Source organism: Meriones unguiculatus, chromosome 1, assembly GCF_030254825.1.
Source record: "Meriones unguiculatus strain TT.TT164.6M chromosome 1, Bangor_MerUng_6.1, whole genome shotgun sequence".
In the NCBI taxonomy this organism is placed as follows: Eukaryota; Metazoa; Chordata; class Mammalia; order Rodentia; family Muridae; genus Meriones; species Meriones unguiculatus.
In genome coordinates this window covers 89,470,256-89,493,649 of record NC_083349.1, presented here as the reverse complement: position 1 = coordinate 89,493,649, position 23,394 = coordinate 89,470,256, and positions in this window count along the sequence as shown.

Here is a 23,394-nt window from a genome sequence, read left to right as displayed (position 1 = left end):
AAATGATCATCCTGAGTGAGATATCCCAGAAACAGAAAGATACACATGGTATATACTCACTATAAGTGGATATTAAATATATAATATATATTTTATATATAATATATATAAAAATCTTACTAAAATCTATATACCTAAGTAAGCTAATCAAGAAGGAAGATCCTAGTAAGATGCTCAATCTTCATTCAGAAAGACAAATGAGATGGCCTCCAGAAGAGGGAGAAAAGGGAACAGGACAGGAGCCTATCACTAAGGGCCTCTGAAAGACTCTACCCAGCAGGGTATCAAAACATATGCTGAGATTCATAGCCAATCTTTGGACAGAGTGCAGGGGATCTTATGAAAGAAGGGGGAGATAGAAAGACCTGGAGGGAACAGGTGCTCTGCAAGGAGAGCAACAGAGCCAAAATTCTGGTCACAGGGGTCTTTTCTGAGACTGATACTCCTAACAAGGACCATGCATATAGATAACTTAGAGCCCCTGCACAGAAGTAGCCCATGGCAACTCAGTGTCCAAAAGGATTCTCCAGTGCTAGGAACAGGGACTGTCTCTGATAGGAACTCAGTGGCTGGCTCTTTGATCAATTCCACCTGAGGTGGGAGCAGCCTTACTAGTTTACAGAGGAAGACAAAGAAGCCAGTCCTGATGAGACCTGATAGACTAGGGTTAGATGGAAGGGGCAGAAGACCTCCCCTGTCATTGGACTGGGGCAGGGCATAGGAGAAGAAGAGGGAGGGAAGGTGGGACTGGGAAAAGTTGGGGGAGGGGGCTACAGCTGGGATACAAAAGTGAATAAACTGTAATTAGTAAAAAAGTCTAAAAGTCCATCTTACCCTTAGTTTAGGAGCTAAAGTGTTTCAGTGTATTTCCAAAAGAATTTGCTTATTAACAAGTGAGTTCTATTAATTTGTGGTGGAGATTAGACATTATGACGGCTAATACTAAAACCTTATGAGCTATGCTTCCAGAAACCTGCTAGAAAAATATCACTTTTTTTTGCCTGTCCTCTTCAATTTTTCATCATGTAATGCTGTTTCTAGTCTGTATCACAGTCAATAATTTTTTTTTTTAACTTCAGGTCTTGGCGAGAAGTCAGGTTGTTTTAAAGTCACTTGCTCGGGCAAAAGAAAAAGAAGGGGAGAGAGAGAGAGAGAAGAATGATACATTTGGAGTGGAAATGTCCTGGAGGGCATTGCTGCAATTAGATAGATAAATGACTATGGGTCTTAATTACAATGTTAGGTACACAGATTACACCATTACTCTAAAAAACAAAAACAAAAACAAAAAAACCTCTGCACTCATAGAGTGAGGCAGAACAGTACCATTGAGTCAATAGTCTATAGGTCTGCAAACAGAATTCCTAGGCAAGGCACCATCTTAATTCTATTTATTTATACATTTACTGTTTTATAGACTGAGTAACTCCTGATTAACATTAATGCATAGTTACTGAGTCAGTTTATTTAAAATCAGTCCAAAGACAAGAAAGAAGCATTATAAAGAAGAATATTTATTCCTGCTGTTATCTCCATTCCTCAGTAATAATGTCATTACTTTGTAGTTCTTAATATACACTATCTTTAAAAGCTAATGTTAAAAATTATTCAGAAAAAGGAAATAAAATAGCTTCCTTGAAGTCTTCTTTTGAATTCTATGATTAAAGAATTGAGACAGAGTTTTAATTTCTCCTTACCATTTAAAGATTAAAAACCGAAGTTCAAAATAACTAAGCTCATAACTATAATGAGTTATAAGTAAAATATATAAATAACATTAAAGCAAATTATTTTCTTAATAAACTACCCCTTCCCTTCATTTATTCACAGCTTTAATCAATTCATGGGACAAATTTTTTTCTGATATTTTTACTCAAGTGTTCAGAAGGCAGAATAAGGAACAGTCCAGAAATATGAGGGTGCACAGAAATCATCTTAGTGTATTATAGGCTATATTTGAAGAAAACAGAGATATTTTAAAAACTAACAACACTACTGAAAATCAATTTTCAAGACCAACCACAGTGTTTTTCAAACAAGAAATAAGAAAACTCCCTGTTCTTCTTATCCTAAAGGTAGAATTTTCTCAAAGCTCTCTTTGTCTCTTTCTCTGTCTCTGTCTCTCTCTTTCTCTTGCTCCCCTTTGAAGTGCTACAGAGATTGGACAAGGCGTATCTCTTGTCCATCTACAATACAATTTATAAGATTTTTGTGGCTTTTCTTTCATACCAATTGTTCAAGCCAGGGTCTTCTAAACCACAACTAGAAAGCCATCTAGGCTCTTATGAAAACTCATTCTACTTTTTTATCCTCACTATTCTCTCTGCTTGTCCTAACATATTGAAATTTGGTGTACCCTGCAGACACTTGCTGTTGTCTAACATGGCAAACATTGATATATAATTTATTTACGATATGTAACTAGTATCATAAAAAATAGATTTGGTGGCTTATAAACAATAGAATTTTATGTTTCATATTTCTAGGTGGTGGGAATTTTAAAATCATGAAACCAATAGATCAGGTGGGTGGCAAGAACCTGCCAGACCTGTATTATTTTCTCTGTGTAACTTACCATGGTAGAGGAGGCAGGAGTTTTCTGGATCCTATATTGTATGGGTACTATGGAGGAAAAAAAAAAAGTCTTCTGTTCTCAAAGACTCGCATTCTCCATTCATCTGGTTAGCAAAATGCAAATTTCCTTATCACTGACCAATTCCAACATGAACTGGAAGGACTGTAATTCAAGCCTAAAGTTGACTAGAATTACACTCCACAGGTTAAGGGCTCCATTTAGAAAACTTGTTCCCACTATAGAAGCTAATTCAGGTCTCAGATCGTTGTAAAGTGTGTATCAGAAGTTCCTGAACACCCTTTACATTCTTCAGTCATGTATTAAGGAGCAAACAGGACTCAAAGGCACTTTACCTATAGTGACTTGCTCATTAAAAAGAATATTGCAAAGGGTATTGATAACCAACTGACACAAAGGAGCCATAGTTCACACTGCAATGGCATAGCTTCCAGGCTCTTCCGGGGTGTCACCTTCAACAATGCCACAAATTCAGTAGTGGAGAAGTTCTCCAAATCTTGTCACTCAAGGGGAGAATTTGCCATATAGTCATGGTTCATTAATAGCTATTTTTTTTGCTCAAGTACACCTTCTATCACCTTGGATTATAAAGAATAAAACTGGAAACTCAAACCCTCCAATCATATGGCTGGTTCCTTAGCAACCTGACCCTACCCAGAGACTGTGTAGAAATCCAGAGCCACCAGTGATCTCGTTACCATGAGAAGAAACGTGTCACTCCCACACCCAACATTGCTGGTCAAAACCATACTACTTTTATTTAAAAAGCACCCATTCACTCATGAAGGTTCTTTCCTTCCAAAATGATCCTCTCATACCTTGTTAGTGTTTACATTAGGGTTTCAACACTAAATTCTGGAAGAACTAAATAGCCAGCAAAGCATTTCCTTTTCATCAATCTTCAAAATAACTTGCAAAATAGATAGTTATTCCAAAGAACTCTAGCAAGGAACATAGGAAGGCTAAACAATGTGCAGCAATTTATGAAGCTACAAAGTAGCAAAAACCAAAACAAATAAACAAACAAAAACAAAACAACTTACTTTGGCTCCCCTAAAGAATTGTTCCTTCCCCAGATAGGGGAAAGAATTCTCCAAAGAATCCATTCTCCTGTTCAATATCACAAGCGCAGAAAACAAAACAAAAGTAAACCTTCAAGCAACACAGGCCAGAGAGTTGAAAAGCAGCAAGCTATCTGACAAATCCACATTTCAACCTTTCAAGGTGGGAAAGTAACATGGATAGGGTAAAAGAAATGTGGGAGGGATACATGAAAAGAGGTGAGGGATGTGTCCTATTCCTGGAATAAGCATATTTTTAGAACTCAAGCACAACCTCTCTAGTTTCTTTCATAGTCCAGTGCCTTTTGCCTTGAAAGTTGGCAGATATGTCACCTAGTGTGATTATTAGATTAGAATAAAACTAGAGGAAGTCGAAAGAATCCCTCCCATCTCAACAGGAATCTATTTTGTAAAGAGATTTTTTTTCATGTTAGCTTTCAGTACTTTTCTCCACCTATTTATTATTATTATTATTAGAATTTCAAGCACTTCTGCCTCAGTTCCTGGGGTCTACAAATATTTTGAATATAATGTTCATCTCAGTAAAATCTTCTCCAACACAACATGAGAGCTCAGCAAGGAAAAAAATTTCACATCTGTATACCTAAGGCTGTTCACATCATTACTGAAGGTTCTGCTTAATAATTTAAAAGGGAGCCAACTATACTACAGTCCAGACAAGGGGACAGGAAAATGTTTTTAAAAATAAATTAACACCCAAGAGGACAGTTTGAAGAAGCTGGCATTATGTATCTTGTAAGAGAAAAACAACTAGGTAGAAGGATTTAAAGAAATGCCCCTAAGAGTATGGAAACACAGAGAAAGGATATAAATTCTGCCCATAAGTCTATGTGTGAAGCCTTGTGCCAGGCACTTTGAAGACACAAAATAGACCAGTTATGGCCTCTGTCCAGAATGGGGTGACACATTCTTAGACAAATACCCCAAAGGCAAGGTTCCACATTTGAAGTTCATACAAGTTGTCTAATGCTTAAGAAAACCACAATGGCTGTCTATTCTTATCTTTTACTTTGGTCATTGTAATGATTTCTTAATATGTTTCATTGTTTCTACTCTTACTCCACACCTAATATGGATCCTTGTAAGGTCTAAGTTCTCAGGCCACTTCTTGGTCCACAACCTTCCAGTCTTTCCATATTCTTCCTCTTTATGACATAAAGGCTCTTAATAGTTTGATACTCTGTTGTTTTTCCTGGGTTACATCTTTTACTCTCTAACACACTCACTGCATTCCAAAACTAAGTACCTCCAGGTTATTCCTCATGTTCCTCTGGGAAGTTCTTCATGTATGCCACCTAAGGACATTGGCAACTTTTATTCTCTTTAAAGCAAGAACTCCTCCTTCAGAAGATAAAATGATAAATCACATGATTACTTCATTCAATTGTGTCCTCCCAAATGTCAACTCTTCAGAAAAAGGTTTTTCCTCATCTCCTTACTTATAAAAACACATCTCCCAAGTACAAATCTTTACTCAGGTTTCCTTTGCTCTCAAGCATTGACACACATATGACTATGCTCTATGTACACAAAACATACAAAAATACACACACCACCTCTAAGCTCCTGAAAGTATGGACTTTGTCTGATTCACAGTTGCATCTTATGAGATATATACAATAAAATTCTCAAGGTATATACAATATGATAACCAGTTAAATTATTTGTTGGTAAATTACTTCCTAGTTTTGATTGCAGAGGTGTAAAGCATTTTTTATGGTATGAATATTTTTATAGGTATGAATGTTTGAGCCAGGCCTTAAACAATTAGTGAGATTTTCATTAGAAAAAAATAAAGAAAAGGAGAAGATATCACAGTATTCAATGCTATTGTTGATAGAATACTATAACTTTTATTTAAGAATTAAATAATTCTTAAATGACAGGGGTTGGCACTGTAGAAAGAACAACAAGGATAAAACTAGAAGAGCCAGATGCTGTGGTCTCATAGATGTCTTCAAGCAACACATCAGGAATTTGATTTTCAGGAAAAAAAAAAAGACTTAATAACATCTGACTTATAAGACAGCACTAGATATAAAGCTATGGAAATAGTTTAGGTGAGAGGAAAATTCTCATAGAGAGACATAGGGGTGAAATGAGATTAGGGGAGGAAACAGAATTCTATGTTTTACTCAGAAGATTCTTAACTCAGATTCCAGTGGCATATTCCAATGATAATAAATGGTAAATCCTTTTTCTTTTTTTTTTCTTTTTTTTTCTTTATTTCTTTATTTCTTTATTTATTTATTTTTTATCAGTTACATTTTATTAACTCTGTATCCCAGCTGTGTCCCGATCCCTCATTCCCTCCCACTCCCTCCCTCCCTCCCTCCCTCATCTCCACCGTGCCCCTTTCCAAGTCCACTGATGGGGGGGACCTCCTCCCCATTCATCTGATCCTGTTTTATCAGGTATCTTCAGGACTGGCTGCAAAGCCCTCCTCTGTGGCCTAACAGGACTGCTCCTCCCTTCGGGGGTGGGGAGACCAAAGAGCCAGTCATCGAGTTCCTGTTAGAAATAGTCCCTGTTCCCCTCACTTTGGGAAACCAATTGGTTACTGAGCTACCACAGGCTACATCTGAGTGGAGGTTCTAGGTTATATCCATACATGGTCCTTGGTTGAATGTCAGTCTCAGAAAAGACCCTGTGCCCAGATATATTTGGTCCTTGTGGAGCTCCTATCCTTTCCCCATCAGACTAACTCCCCTTCTTTCTTATGATTCCCTGTACTCTGCCAAAGGTTTGGTCATGAGTCTTTGCTTTGAAAACACTGCTAGTTAGAGTCTTTCAGATGTGCTCAGTAGACTCCTGTCATACATTCAATGCACATCCCATCTGTCTTTCTAAACGAGGATTGATCATCTTACCCCATGTCCGCTCAATTGATTATCTTTTTTAGGTGTATAGATTTCATTATGTTTATCATATCTTATAGGTCTATATAAGTGAGTATATCCCATGTTTGTCTTTCTCCTTCTGGGATATTTCACTCAGAATGATGGTAAATCCTTTTTCTTAGATGGTATCTCAAGGTTAGATTGAATTTTTTTCAATGAAAATATGAATAGAATAAAGAAGAAACAGATCCAGCACTTAAAGTTCTGAAAGACACATGTTCTGGTGGTCAGCAATGAAGGAAGTGATGACAGAGGCTGGCAGCTGAGGGGAGATGAAGTCAGGGGAGTCTTTCAGCACAAAGGCCCATCAGCACTGCTCTTATCTTCATTTCCTGAAGCCACACACGGCAGCACTGCCAGGAGGAAGTGATCCAAAAGCAGGGGCCCTTCAGAGACTGAGACACCAACTAAGGAGCATGCATTGTCTCGAGCTAGTGCCCTTATACATATGTAGCTGACACTCTGCTTGGTCATGTGGGGTACTAGTGAGCGGAGGGGTTGCTATTTCTAATATGAACTCTATGGCCTGCTTTTGGATCACTTCCTTCTACATTCCAATGTCTATTCTGTTTGCCCTTCTGAATGAGAATCAGCTATATTTCTTAGGTTCCTGCTCTTGGTTAGCTTCTTTAGGACTATAGATTTTAGTATATCTATCCTATATTATATAGATAATATCCACTTAAAAGTGAGTATATGCATTTTGTGTCTTTCTAGTTCTGGGTTACCTCACTTAGAATGATCTTTTTTAGTTCCATCCATTTGCTTACAAAGTTTTCCTTGTTTTTAATTGCTGAATAGTATTCCATTGTGTAAATGTGCCATAAATGTACCTGCATCCATTCCTTGGTTCAGGGACATCTAAGTTGTTTCCAGTTTTTGGCTGTGAATAGAGCTGCTATAAACATGGTTGAGTAAATGTCCTTGTTGTACACTTGAGCATATTTTGGATATATGCCTAGGAGTGATAGAGATGTATTTTGAGGTAGCACTACTCCTAATTTCTGAGAGAGTACCATATTGATTTCCAAAGTGATTGTGCAAGTTTACATTCCCACCAGCAATTGAATATGATTTAATATGCCTTCTATGCTTATAGCTTGAAATACTTCTTCTGCTCCTGTGATTCGTGGATTCGGCCTGTCACTGTTTTCTCTCGGATTCTACATGTTCCATTCGTCTTATCCCCACATCCTCTCCAGCATGTGTTGTCACTTGAGTTTTTCATCTTAGCCATTCTGATGGGTGTAAGGTGAAATCTCAGAGTTGTTTTGATTTTCATTTATCTTATAACTTAGGATGTTGAGCATTTCTTTAAGTGTTTCTTTGTCATTCGATATACTTCTGTTGAGAATTATCTGTTTAGCTCTGACCCCATTTTTTTTTTGTGCCTTCAACATTTATTGTGTTATTCAGGATTGTTTTTTTTTTTTCATCAATTACACTTTATTCATTCTGCATCCCCCCATAAGCCCCTCCCTCCTCCCCTCCAAATCCCACCCTCCCTCCTCCCTCTGCATGCATGCCACTCCCCAAGTCCACTGATAGGGGAGGTTCTCCTCTCCTTTCTGATCTTAGTCTATCAGTTCACATCAAAAGTGGCTGCATTGTCCTCTACTATGGCCTGACCCCATTTTCTAATTGGATTACTTGGTTTGTTGGTGTTTAACTTCTTGAGTTCTTTATATATTCTGGGTATTAGGACTCTGTCAGATGTAAGTTTGGTGAAGATCTTTTCCCAGTCTGCAGGCTGTCTTTTTGTTCTGTTAATAGTGTCTTTTGTTTTACAGAGGCTTTTCAGTTTCATGAGGTCCCATTTATTGATTGTTGATCTTAGAGTCTGTGCTGTTGATGTTCTGTTCAGGAAGTTGTCTCCTGTGCCAATGAGTTCAAGGCTCTTTTATTTCCTACAGATTTAGTGTTTCTGGATTTATGTTGAGGTCTTTGATCTACTTGGAAGCCTATTTTTTTTCTTCAAATGTCAAAATTACTACACCTGCTTGCTTGCTAGTTCTTTTTAACTTAGAAGATCTTTTCCTATCCTTTCACCCTAAAGCTATAGTAATCTTTCCCAATAATGCTTGTTTCACATACCCATACATATGTGTGTGCTGTATGCATATATTGATATCGAGATATAGATATAGATATAGATATAGATATAGATAGATATAGAGGTGGGTCTCATTAACTGTTTTTTATTGTGTGATGGGAGTCATGTGTGCAGAAATCAGAAAAGACTTTATAGGAGTTGGTTCTCTCTTTCTAGCTTGTTGGTCCTAGTATCAAACTCAGGCTTTAGACAAATATCTTTACTAACTGAGATATTTCAAGTTCCAATCCTATTTTTATTCTGGTAGTCTAGGTCTTTTCTTCAGAGACTTTAAACCAATAATATTCAGAGATATTATTAAAGCTGTGTTTTCCTTGTTGTCATTTTGTTTTGCTTTGTAAGGTTTGGTATTAATTTCATTCCTTTTTTCTTTATTCAAGTGCTGCTTTTTCCATTCTTACAGTGTCATGGATGTGTTTATCTCTCTCTTCTATGCAGGAACCCTTTGTGTATCTTTTATGGAGGTGGCTTAGTGATTATAGTTTTTTTTTCAGTTTTTCTTTTTCCTGGAAGATTTTTATTTTTGTTTTGATTATGAAGGATAACTGGGCTGGGTTATTAATTTGGGTTAGAGCTTAATGGTTTTCCGATTATGTCTGTACTTGAATGTGTGAGTTTACTTTGATATGGGAATTAGTGCTTCTCCCTGTGTTCTGCACATTTCATGTTGTTACTGCTCTGTGAAATAGCACATTTTCTTCTCTCCCCATTGCCTTCCTAGTTTTAAAACTTGTGGTATGATGATTTAGTATGCCTTCTCTGCTTATAGCTTGCAATGCCTCTTTTGCTCCTGTGATTCGTGGATTTGGCCTTTTACTGTTTTCTCTCAGATTCTAGAGGTTCCATTGACCTTATTAATTTACTTTTGTCACTGCTTGGATGTTCTAACATATTAACATCCTGGTATTCTATCTTCTACTTGATCTAGTCTATTAGTAGGTCTTCCTATTTAATTTTTACCCGACTTATAAAATTTTCAGTTGTAACATTTTAGTTTAATTTTTCTAGTATTTTTATCTCTTTATGAAATTATATTTTCAGAATCTGAGTTGACTTCACTTAGTTATTTGTGCTCTCTTCAGCTTTGTTCTTATCCCCTTTAATTGTGGTGAATATTATTTGAAAACATTTGCCTGGAATAACTCACTCTCATTTTAGACATACTATGGGATGTAATTTTTGCAGAATTTTATATATTGTGAGCATCTGGATTAGATTATTGCTTGGGTTTTTCTATATCACCCATAATCATTTGAAGCATTTGTAATATTCAAGTTGGAATCAGTTGTTACAGGATTGAGGTATTTATTTTTGCTGGACTGACTTTGGAATACAATTTCTTTCAGCTTTTCCTTTAAACTAGTCTTTTCTAAATAGACACATCTGTAGCTTTATATGGTGAACTTTGGTTACAGGCATAAACTTCAGGCTTCTGAAGGGCATAAAAAAACATTATTCTAGCATTTAACCTGAGCAAATGAAACTCATGAGATTAATTATGATAATAGTTTGAAATCTTGTACTTACCCTACCGTGACCCTAATAATACACCTTACCTATTTTCCTTTTATGTATTGCATCATAAACTTCATTAAGTCAAGAGCTTATTCCTGTCTTCCTCATTGTTGTTTCCCTAATAGCTAGCAGAGAGCCTGGTATATAGTAAATGCTAAAAATATTATTTATTGAATAAATGAATAGATTGTAATTGGGGCTTGAAGAGAGTGTGGAACAGCTGTTAGAACTATAATGCAGGAATTATAATTGGAAGTCAATTAGAAAAGACTGAAAGAATTGCTGAGTTGCTTTTTGGAATGTGCCAAGTTAGGGATAAAATGTTTGTAGTGGATCTAATCATCACTGCTGAGTGAATTTCAAAAGTAAGCCAAAAAAAAAAAAAATAGTGTAGAGAGTAGAATTTAAGGATCGAAACAAGTTTGTGGTTGAACAATTGAAGAGCACAAGACTAACGACAGTGTGGACTTAAACTAAGTGTAACATATGTGAAATGACTGACTATAAAATTAAGTTTACTTGAGAAATTAAAGCAGCAAAGTGCTGTGAGATATAAGAATGTGCATAAACAAAATATTGACATGATAACCAAGGCAAAAACATAGTTTAGTGAATGAGAGCCGGAAAGCAGGTTACTCCACATTTCCCCACATAGTTCAGTTGAGTCTCCTGTGCTAACCACACTTACTCATTAGTCTTGGATCCACCATTCTTGGTTAGCACGGGGTCACCTGCTGCTGTGTCCCTCCTCTTACCACAATCAACATTACTGAAAATTAAATGGCCTCTTCCGAACCATTGAAGAAAACCTGCCTGTTGTATTTGTTCTTAACGAGAAACCAATGCTTATAGAATTATCTGGAATTATTGAGTTTTCCTCTCTTTTCCACGTCTGTCTATATTTGTCCAAGAGTACTTATCTGTCACTACCACATTCTGTCTGTTTACTCTTTAGAACTGCCTTTCTCATTTCAGCTTCATTTGTTACTCCTTAACAGACTTGCTCTCTATTTCTAGGATGTGCTCAGAATGCTCGTGTATGCTTCAGAAGCCTTCAGTTTTGTCTGTCTACATCTATCTTCAGTTTGAGGACCAGAACCCTGGCTCAGTTATGCCCTGGCTAGAGGGCTTCTATTTTGTTCTTGCAAAGAAAAGTTACTTGTCCCATTGCCTCTAATCTGAGATGGCCATAGAGATGGCCAAGAACTGTGCTATCACCAAGGCTTTGTGATTTTGCCAGTTACGATTGAGCTAAATGTGCCCTTTGTCTCTGTTTCTTGCTCACTTCATTGGATGTTTTTCTAGAATAAAATTTTTCTCCATACTTAGGTCATCTTTGCCCTCATACAAGACTGAAGGTCAATAGATAGATAGATAGATAGATAGATAGATAGATAGATAAATAGATTTAAATAAATGTTATTGGGGTTGATATTTGTTGTTAATTTCAAAGCTTATCAATGAAAAATACTCTAGCTGAGCTCCAATAATGAATGACTTGTATCTTAATGACTTGGAGAATGGGAAACATCTGCAAAGGACTAGTTGTCAAATATTTTTCGCCTTGTGGACCCAACAGCACTTATCACAACTATTTGACACTATACTTAAAGCTAAAAACAGCCATGGCCCTTATAAAAAACAAGGAAATATGGCATGTGTCGATAAAACTTTATTTAAAACTAAGGGAGGTCTTAGTTTATAAACAAGATTTATGTCATGCTCACACTTTATGTTCATGAGGGAACCTAACAGGTGCTGTCACTGGTGTTACTCTCAACCCAACTTAGGAAAAGAGCAACAGTCTGTGACCTTGCAGTTGTGGCAAAGGGACAAACTATAAAATACTTCCTGTCCTGACATGATAGGCAACATTTTTACTTGGATTTAGTCAGCTTATTCAAACTACATGTTTCACAATCAAGTTCAAGAAAGGAGAAAAGCATTGGTCTATGGCTCAGGCTATAAAGAAAGGATTTGTGATAAGAAAGAAAATGAAACATATTACAATGCTTGATGGTGTCATTTCAGGTAATGAAGCTCAAAGTGCTGGGTTCTAGGACAGCTAGTGAAAAACAAAACTGAACAGGGCTGGAGCTCAGGAAATTAGGTAATTTTACATCTACTTCAGACATCAAAGTTCATTTGTACACAGAATGAATATTAGCTTCCCAATTTTTTGGTAAAACTGATAAATAAAATAACAATGCAATGTATTCTCTAATACAATATAACAAATATGTGTAGAATCTTCTCTAAACATGCTGGATTTATATGTAGAGATAAGAAAGGGACCATATTCTAAAAAGTATTGTGAACACACGATTTTTCACAGCACTCACCAGACTATATGAGACTTCTCAGTTGGTGACCAAATTATTTATTTTGTAATTTTTTTAATTTTATACATGTATGTTAAACATAAATTTATATACATAAAATTTTTGATGTAAAACATCACTATTATTATTATTAATTACAATTTATTCAGTTTTTATCCAGACTGTGGCCCTCTCCCTCATCTCTTCCCAATGGCACCCACTTCTCCCTCTATGTCCCTCCTCTAGCCCACTAATACGGGCAGGCCTATCAGGTCTCATCAGGACTGGTTGCATTGTCTTCCTCTGTGGACTGGCAAGGTTGAACCCACCCCTAGGGGAAGGTGATCAGAGAGCCTGACATTAAGTACATGCCAGAGAAAGTCCCCGTTCCCCTTACTAGGGACCCCACTTGGAGACTGAGTCTATGGCCTACATCTGAGCCAAGGTTAATATCCAGAATAAATAAAGAACTTAAGAAGTTAAACACCAACAAACCAAGTAATCCAATTAAAAAATAGGGTAGAGTTAAACCAAGAATTCTCAATAGAGGAATATCGAATGGCAGAGAAACACTTACAGAAATGTTCAATACCCATAGTCATCAGGGAGATGCAAATCAAAACTACCCTGAGATTTCACCTTACACCCATCAGAATGGTTAAGATAAAAAACTCAAGTGAGAACATATGCTGGAGAGGATGTGGAGAAATGGAAACCCTCCTCCATTGCTGGTGGGAATTTTAAAAACATCTGGTGTTAAGAACACATCAAAGATATCATCTACTACGACCAAGTAGGCTTCATCCCAGGCATGCAGGGGTGTTCAATATACGGAAATCCATCAATGGGAACCAACACATAAATAAACTGAAGGAGAAAAACCACACGATCATCTTCTTAGATGCTGAAAAGGCATTTGACAAAATCCAACATCCATTCATGTTTAAAGTCTCGGAGAGATCAGGGATACATGGCACTTACATGAACTTAGAAAAGGCAATATACAGCAAGCTTATCGCCAATATCAAACGCAATGGAGAGAAACTTAAATCATTCCCCCTGAAATCAGAGACAAGGCAAGGCTGCCCATTCTTTCCATATCTCTTCAACATTGTTCTTGAAGTCCTTGCTAGAGCAATAAGACAATTGAAGGAGATCAAGGGGATACAAATTGGAAAGGAAGAAGTCAAAGTATCACTATTTGCAGATGATATGATAGTATACCTGAGTGGCTCCAAAAATTCTACCAGGGAACTCTTGGTAGAATTAACACCTTCAGCAAAGTGGCTGGATACAAAATTAACTAAAAAACAAAACAAAACAAAACAAAACAAACAAACAAACAAAAAAAAAAACAGTAGCCCTCCTGTATACAAAAAAACAAAAGGGCTGAGAAAGAAATTAGGAAAACAACACCCTTCACAATAACCACAAAGGACATAAAGTATCTTGGTGTGAACCTAACCAAACAAGTCAAAGACTTATATGAAAAAAAAAATTTCCAGTCTCTGAAGAAATAATTAGAAGAAGATATCAGAAGATAGAAAGATCTCCCATGCTAATGGCTTCGCAGGATTAATATAGTAAAGATGGTCATCTTACCAAAAGCAATCTACAGATTCAATGCAATTTCCATCAAATTACCAACACAATTCCTTACAGACCTTGAAAGAAAAATTCTCAACTTCATGTGGAACAACAAGAAACCCAGAATTGCTAAAACAATTCTCTACAGTAAAAGATCTTCAGGAGGTAACTCCATCCCTTATCTCAAGCTGTACTATAGAGCAACAGTTTTAAAAACTGCATGGTACTGGCATAGAAACAGAATGGTGGATCAATGGAACCGAACAGAGGACCCAGAAATAAACCCACACACTTATGGACACCTGATCTTTGACGAAGACGCCAAAACCATTCAATGGAAAAAAGATAGCATCTTCAACAAATGGTGCTGGTCCAACTGGATGTCTACATGTAGAAAAATGCAAATAGATCCATACTTATCACCCTGTACAAAACTAAAGTCCAAGTGGATCAAAGACCTCAACGTAAAACCAGACACACTAAAGCGCTTGGAAGAAAAAGTGGGGAAGAGCATTGAACTCATTGGCACAGGAGACAACTTCCTGAACAGAACACCAACAGCACAGGCTCTAAGAGCAACAATAAAAAAATGGGACCTCATTAAACTGAAAAGCTTCTGTAAAGCAAAGGACATTGTTGTCAGAAGAAAACGACAGCCTACAGATTGAGAAAGGATCTTCACCAACCCACCAACCCACCAACCCACCAACAGAGGACTAATATCCAGTATATACAAAGAAATAAAGAAGCTAAAGAGCAAAAAATCAAGGAATCCAGTCAAAGAAATGGGGTACAGAACTAAACAGAGAATTCTCTGTAGGGGAATATCGAATGGCAGAGAAACACTTAAAGAAATGTTAAACCTCATTAACCATCAGGGAAATGCAAATCAAAATGACTCTAAGATTTCACCTTATACCCATCAGAATGGCTACGATCAAAAACTCAAGAGACAACACTTGCTAGAGAGATTGTGGAGAAAGGGGAACCCTCCTCCACTGCCGGTGGGAATGTAAATTTGTACAACCAATCTGGAAAGCAATATGCTTTCTCAGACAACTAAGAATAGCGCTTCCTCAAGACCCAGCTATACCACTCCTTGGCATATACCCAAAAGAGTCTCAAGTACACAATAAGGACATTTGCTCAACCATGTTTGTAGCAGCCTTATTTGTAATAGCCAGAAGCTGGAAACAGCCCAGATGCCCCTCAGTGGAGGAATGGATGCAAAAATTGTGGTATATCTACACAATAGAATATTACTCAGCCATAAAAAGCAAGGAAATCTTGAAATTTGCAGGTAAATGGTAGGTCTGGAAAAGATCATCCCTAGTGAGCTATCCCAGAAGCAAAAGATACACACAGTATATGCTCACTCACATAGACATATAATACAGGATAAACCTACAAAAATTTGTACCCCTAAAGAAACTAATTAAGAGGGAGGACCATTGCTAAAATGCTCAATTCCTATCCAGAAAGGCAAAGAGGATGGATATCAGAAGAAAGAGAAAAGAGGGAACAAGTCAGGAGCCTGACACAGAGGACCTCTGAAAGGCTCTGCTCTGCCCTGCAGACTCTCAATGCAGATGCTGAGACTTATGGGCAACCTTTGGGCAGAGTGCAGGGAATCTTATGAAAGAAGTGGGAAACAGTAAGATCTGGAGAGGACAGGAACTCCACAAGTAGAGCAACACAACCAAAAAATTTGAACACCGGGGTCTTTCCTGAGATTGATACTCCAACCAAGGACTATGCATGGAGATAACCTAAGACCTCTACACAGATGTAGCCCATGGCAGTTCAGTATCCAAGTGGGTTCCATTGTAATAGAAACAGGGACTGTCTCTCATATGAACTGATTGGCCTGCTCTTTAATTACCTCCCCCTGAGGGGGAAGCAGCATTACCAGGCCACAGATGAAGACAATGCACCCACTCCTGATGAGACCTAGTTGAACAGGATCAGAAGGAAGGAAAAGAAGACCTCCCTTGTCAGTGGACTTGGGGAGGGGCATGCATGCAGAGGGTTGAAGAAGGAAGCAATTGGGACAGGAGGAGAGAGGGAACCACAGGGGGGATACAAAGTGAATAAAGTGTAATTAATAAAGTATTTTAAAAAAGGAAAAAAAATCAATCTGGTGCTCTCTCAGAAAATTAGGAATAGTGCTACCTCAAGATCCAGCTATATTCATAAATTTAAGTAACTGCATACACAGTAAGTAAATTAAATTTTATCATATATGAAATTGAAAAAATCAATGGTATGAATTTGGTGACAGGGTATTTTAGTATTTTATTGATATATTTGAATAGACTTATTGTAGCTTTATTTACTTGTTGGGCACATTGTATGACAGGAAAGGTGAAAAAAAAAGATAAGAATGGATTAGTCTGTTAACATTACAATTTTTTTTAAAATATGCTTGAGGTGTAATGTTTTTGTAGTCAACAATTGCTGAGCTGGAAGCCCTACACTGCTCTGCATTCATAAACTCACACTGAAGTGCACAGATGCTGAAGTAAAATCGTAGCTAAAACCTTGAACCCACTCCATTCCATTTCAAAGCAAAACATTCATAAACAGTGCTTGCTTTTATTGTTTTGTTTTGTTTTTTTAACCATTGTTTGTTACAAGCTCTATGTAGCAAGTATTGGAAGTGATGGTAACAGGGCAAAGCTACCACACCCAGATTCCGAGCTCCCAGATTTGAACATTTTCAGTGCTCTCAGTCTGGAACACAGACATACTATTGTCAGCTCCTGTGTTCTGTGTCAGATCCAGTCTGTCACTAGTGGAACTGAACACAGTAGGTGCTTGTCAGGTTCATCAGTCAAGGACAACCTTCAGGAAAAGTTGCCTTGACTTGTGTCTTGAATATAGAACTGTATACAGCACCTGCTTTCAATTCTATAGCGAAAGATGCAGTCAGAATGAGGGAGGTCTTTCATTCAATTCATTGGGCTTTTGCATTGTAATCTTTATAGATTTTGTTGACTTATTTTTACTTGGCTGTGGAAAAATGCTCATGGGGTGAAAGGATAGAACATAATGCATTTATTTGAAGAAAAAAAGAGAATTGCCATGTGAAATTATGTTCTTCAATTTTTTTTCTACATTACACGTGTTTTGCATTGGAATGCAGAAAACAGAAGCACTCTGGGAAAGCTTATCATCTTTGTTTACCTTTTGACTGCATTTTCCATTTTGAATCTTGAGCTATATCACCTCTAATCTAATTGCAAATACTAATTTTCCCCTGATTTAAAATAAATTTTGTTACTGAATTTGGAGAACGTTTTTGCTTGTACCTTTCTACCTTTGCATCTTATTGATTGTGTTGCTGGTTTCTATGGTAACAGAATGAAGAAGCTAATTAAGACCAAGAGGTTAGAATTGAAGAAAAATGGAATTTTCAACACCATTCATTTATCATGTACATTTGAATTAGTTTCTTTAATAAAATATCTTTTGGATTAAAGTGGTGATGGGTGAATCACTTTAATAAAAACAAATGATAGAATGTTAAAGTTTAACATCATTTATTTATATTCAATTCATCTCATTAAGAAGCATTTACCTTTGTAATCAAATTAACAAAAATCATTAATAACAGCAGCAGCCGTGTCTCAATATTGGCCCTCTAAGACTTTTGGCTTTGAGCTCTTCCTCATATGTATCGTTCTCAATATTTAACCAGAATGAGCCTACAGCTTCTGTTAATATATCATCTTCTATTTACAAATCCACTCTTTCTTATCTGTTTTCATGACTCTCTTGCTAGGACTATACAATTTCTGAATTTCCACGAGAGTTCTAGGTTTTGCCAGGGAAGCATAAATTGGAAAAAAAATAGTTAAATAAAGGGTGAGAAAAGAAACTTCTCTTGATATTTTGTTTCTCTCATGATGAATACAGCAGTGATTCTTCACAGAGGACAAGATATTATCCTAAACTCTATCACCCAGCCCTGTAAATTATAGAAATCCCTACTTTTGGAATATCTAGCATATTTTTGTCTTCCTAGCTAGTACCAAAAGCATGACATGTAAAATATAATGGCAAGTAGCTTAATGAAGCACGGAATTTACTTTTTCTATTATAAAATGGTTGGAAGGGTTTTTTTTTCTTCAAATAAAACCAATACTATTGAAAGTGAGGATAGCTCAGTGTAAAGTACTCGCTTAGGATGCACAAATCCATGAGTTCCATACTGCAAACAGACAAACACACAACCTATTTTGACAGGTATGTAATATATAGACAATTTTACTACTACTTGGTATTTGTATATTTAAACTATTTGAACCTAATTTAAAAATACTAAATAATTCTGTTATGAACATTTTTCATTGTGAGCTATTTTTTTATATGGAGGTCTCTTTCTTTAGAATTTAAACCTTTGCTTTTATAATCTTACCATTTTAGTAAGACACAGATCCATAACCTTCTGCAAAGATTGCATACTCATAAGTATTTCTGGTTTTATGTCATTATGGGACATATAATAAATTCCTCCATTTGTCTACAGTTTGTTGTAGGCATGTGTCTGTCCACATGAAGAGGAATAGTTTTCTTAATACATCAACGTATTACAGGTAAATAGTAGCTGAAAACAGTTTAGATCGAATTAAAGGAATAATAAAAGCAATTCTGGTTTGCTAAAAGAAACTTCACAGTAATATTCACCAAGTACCTACCTGTAAAATAGGTTAATATTTTCATAAACAAACTATTGTTTTTATAGTTGGAGACTGGAAAGGGAATGATATTATTTAGAGATACTTCTCATAAGATTATTTGGGTTATGAGCTGAATGGAGACATTTAAATGTTAAAATCATGTACCAACTAGAAGTTCAATATAAGCCACAGTAAATAAATTCTTACAAGGTAGAATAGTGTAATACTTACCACTATCCTTACTTACAGGGTTGTAAGTCCAAATTGCATACATATGCTTATATTAATATTCATATATATTGAAGTATTCTGAACATCACAAAGAAACAAAAACACAAAGCAAACATTCATAATGTTAAATATCACAAGAATATATAAGTGCAAACATAAATTTTTGTTTAAAAATATTTATTTACAAGTTCAGAAAAGAGTAGGTGTAATCAGTTAGGCATCTCTGTAAGTTTTGTGCTGTGCCTTAATCAACTGTAGTGTCAATGTCATCTTTGATACTATTTTCTGATTCCTTCATCAGCTTCCTCTGCCTTTGAGAAATGACAGCTAACTATAATATAGAAAACCAGCCTTTAATTTTAAGAGGCAACTCCTTCACACAATTGTGGAGATCATAATGTGCTTCTTCACCTGCCACATCATGACTAACAGCAAGGAGCAACATAGTAATTGACTTAGAATTCTTTTTGAAAGACCCTTTTAAAGTTATGCCAATAGCCAGATAACCTTCAAAATCTGATTTAATTTCCTTCTATCACAAAAATTACTGAATACATGCCAGGTATTTGATATTGTTTTTTGCTTTAGATGATCTTATTTATACCTGATTACTGTGTAAGGTATTTTATTGTTAACTATGCTTTGCAAAAGAGATGACTGAACATCACAAAAGTAATGTGCCATTTCCAAGTTTAGACAAAAGAGCATAACAAGAATTTGAATGTCACTTGATATGACCTAATAACATTTTCTTCCAGAGATAGTTATTATATTTTTCAAAGCAATTAATGTGACAAAGGCTCTTGGAGTCTGTCATTGCCTAGGCACTGAGTTTTATTCAGCAATTATGATAGTTGATATTTAAAAAACATAATCAGTATATAATTGTAATAAAGTTAGAATATTTAATGGTAGTGCTGTGTGGTGGCTTAAGGCTGTGTTTTCTGCACTCAGGAAGCTGAAATAAGAGAATTACTTCAAGTTTCAAACCAATATAGGTTAGTTCTACACATGAATATGCTACCAAATGAGATCAGGTCCCAGACAACACAATGCAAAGAAAGTTAGACAAGTTCATTAGAAGCATGCATTTATCAGAAAGTTTTGATTGTTGCTTTATGGCTGTGAATTTCTTGAATCTTAAAACTCTAAAGAAAAAAAGTAACTTTTTCCCAGCTTCGTACATTGAAAATCACTTTATTCTTACACTATTTTCCTTTACAGTGTTGATTGTAAAATAAATAATACAAACATTGTATGTTGAAATATGGCATTTAGGGAGTTCTCCAAGATGGCAGTGCCCACCTCTTACTGAATCTGAGTAGCAGAATATCAGAGACTATGAAACAAGTAAGTAATCTGGCTGCTGACTCCAAAATGCCAACTTCTGCGTTTCTTTGACAAGAGAAGGCATTCGGGGATATAGGGTTGCACAGTTCCAGGCCCCTCACTGAAGACTCCAAGGTTCAAGAATCACACAGGGCCCTAAGCTCTAAGGACCCAGAGACTTCTGCCTTCTGGAACAGGAGTCCCAAGTTCCAAAAACTCACAGATCAAGCATGCAGACCCCAAACTCCTCCTGTCTCCCTGAGTACACCTCAGGAAGGTGCAAAACTACTCAACAATATACACACAAACCAAATAGAAGAACACATAAAAATATCATCCACTATGATCAAGTAGGATTCATTCCAGGAATTCAGGGGTGGTTCAATACATAAAAATCCAACAATACAATCCACCATATAAACAAACTGAAAGAAAAAAAAAATCACACACACACACACACATACACACATATGATCATCTCATTAGGTGTCAAAAAAGCATTCTACAAAATCCAACACTGCTTCATGTTTCAAGTCTTGGAAAGATCAAAGAAACAAGCACTATCTTAAGCCCAACAAAGGCAATATACAGCAAGCCTATAGTCAACATCAAATTAAATGAAGACAAACTTAAAGCAATCCCACAGAAATCAACAAGACAAGGTTGCCCACTCTCACCTTATTGCTTCGATATAGTACTTGAAGTTCTAGCCAGAGCAATAAGACAACTAAAGGAAATCCAGAGAATAAAATTGGAAAGGAAGAAGTATCATTATTTGCAGATGATATGACAATATACAAAAGTGACCCCCAAAATTCCACCAGAGAACTTCTACAGTTGATAAACACCTTCAGCCAAGTAGCTACAAGAGTAATTTTTTTTTAAAAAAAAAATCAGTAGCCCACCTCTGTACAAACAATAAACAGGCTGAGAGAGAAATTAGGAAAGCTGTACCCTACACAATAGCCACAAGTAATATAAAGTATCTGGGTGTAGCTCTAACCAAGAAAGTCAACAACCTTTATGACAAGAACTTTATGTCTCTAAAAAAATTGAAGAAGCTATCAGAAGAAGGAAAAATGTCCTATGCTCATCGATCTGTAAAATCAACATAATAAAAATTGCTATGTTACTAAAAGCAATCTACAGGTTCAATCCCCATCAAAATTCCAACACAATTCTTTACAGACCTTGAAGGAACAATTTTCAACTTCATATGGAAAAAACAAAAAAATCCAGAATAGCAAAAACAATCCTATACACTAAAAGAAAGTCTGGAAGTCTCTCCATCCCTGTTGTCAAGCTATACTGCAAAGCTATAGTATTGAAACCTGCAAGATACTGGCACAGAATTTGACTGGTTGATCAACAGAATAGAATCAAAGACCCAGAAATAAACCCACACATCCAAGGCCACTTGATTTTTTACAAAGAATCCAGAACCCTAAAATGGAAAAAAGAAAGCATCTTTAATAAATAGTGCTGTTCTAACTGGTTCTGTACATGTAGAAAATGCAAATGAACCCATATTTATCACCCTGCACAAAACTCAAATCCAAGTGGATCAAAGATCTCAATGTATAACAAGATATCCTAAATCTATTATAAGAGAAAGTCAGGAAGAACCTTAAACTCATTGGCAGAGAGGACAACTTCCTGAACAGAAGACCACAAGCTCAGGCTCTAAGATCAAAAATTAATAAATGAGACCTCTTAAATCTGAAGAGCTTCTGTAAAGTGAAGGACAGTGTCAATAGAACTAAATGGCAGTTTAGAGACCAGGAAAAAAAATCTTCATCAATCCTTCATCTGACAAAGCACTAATATCCAAACTATATAAAAAATTCAAGAAATTAAACACCAATAAGCAAAATAATCCAATTTAAAATAGGATACAGTGGAAATCTTTTCTGTTGCTCTATAGTACAGCTTGAGATAAGCGATGGAGATACCTCCAGAAGGCCTTTAATTGTAGAAGATTGTTATAGCTTATTCTGTTTTTTTGTTTGGTTTTATTTTTCCATATGAAGTTGAGAGTTTTTTTCAAGGTCTTTAAGAATTGTGTTGCCATTTTGATAGGAATTGCATTGATTATGTAGATTGCTTTTGGTTGTATGGCCATTTTTACTATGGTATATACTCACTTATAAGCAGATATTAGTCATATAATATTAGATAACAATACTAAAATATGAAGACATAAAGAAGCTAAACAACAAGGAGGACCATAGGGAAGATGCTTAAGTCTCATCCAAAATGGCAAACAGGATAGACACCAGAAGCAGTGGAAGAGAAGGATCAGGACAGGAGCCTATCATAGAAGTCTTCTGAAAGGCTCCGCCCAAGCATATGCTGAGACTCAAGCCAAACTTTGAGCAGAGCACAGGGAGTCTTATGGAAGAAGGGGGAGATAGAAGGACCTGGAATGGACAGACTTTCAGAAGGAGACCAACAAAGATAAAATATCTGAGCCCAGGAGTCCCCGCTGAGAGTGATGAACCAGCCAGGGACCATGTATCAGGTGGACCTAGATCTCTTGCTCAGATGTAGCCCAGAGGCAGCTCAGTTTCCTTCTGGGTTCTCAAGTAAGGGGAGCAGGGGCTGCCTTTGCATGAACTCAGTTGTCTGCTCTTTGATCACTTCCCTCTGGGGATGTGCCTTGTCAGGCTATAGAGTAAGAGGATCCAGGCAGTCCTGATGAGACTTGATAACCTAGGGTGAGATGGCAGAGAAGGAGAACTCCCCCTTTCAGTTGACTCCAGGAAGGGAATAGGGAGAAGAGGGAGGGAGGAAAGGGTAAGGATAGGAGAAGATGAGGTAGGGGGGAACAATTGGGATATAAAATGAATAAATTGTAAAAAAGAAAAAATAAAAAAGTAAGAAAATGGGGTACAACGCTGAAGGGAAAATTCTCAATAGAAGAATCTCTTAATTGCCAAGAAGCACTTAAAGAAAGATTCAATGTCCTTAGTCATCTGGGAAATGCAAATCAAAATGACTATGGGATTTCATCTTACACCCATCAGAATGGCTAAGTTCAA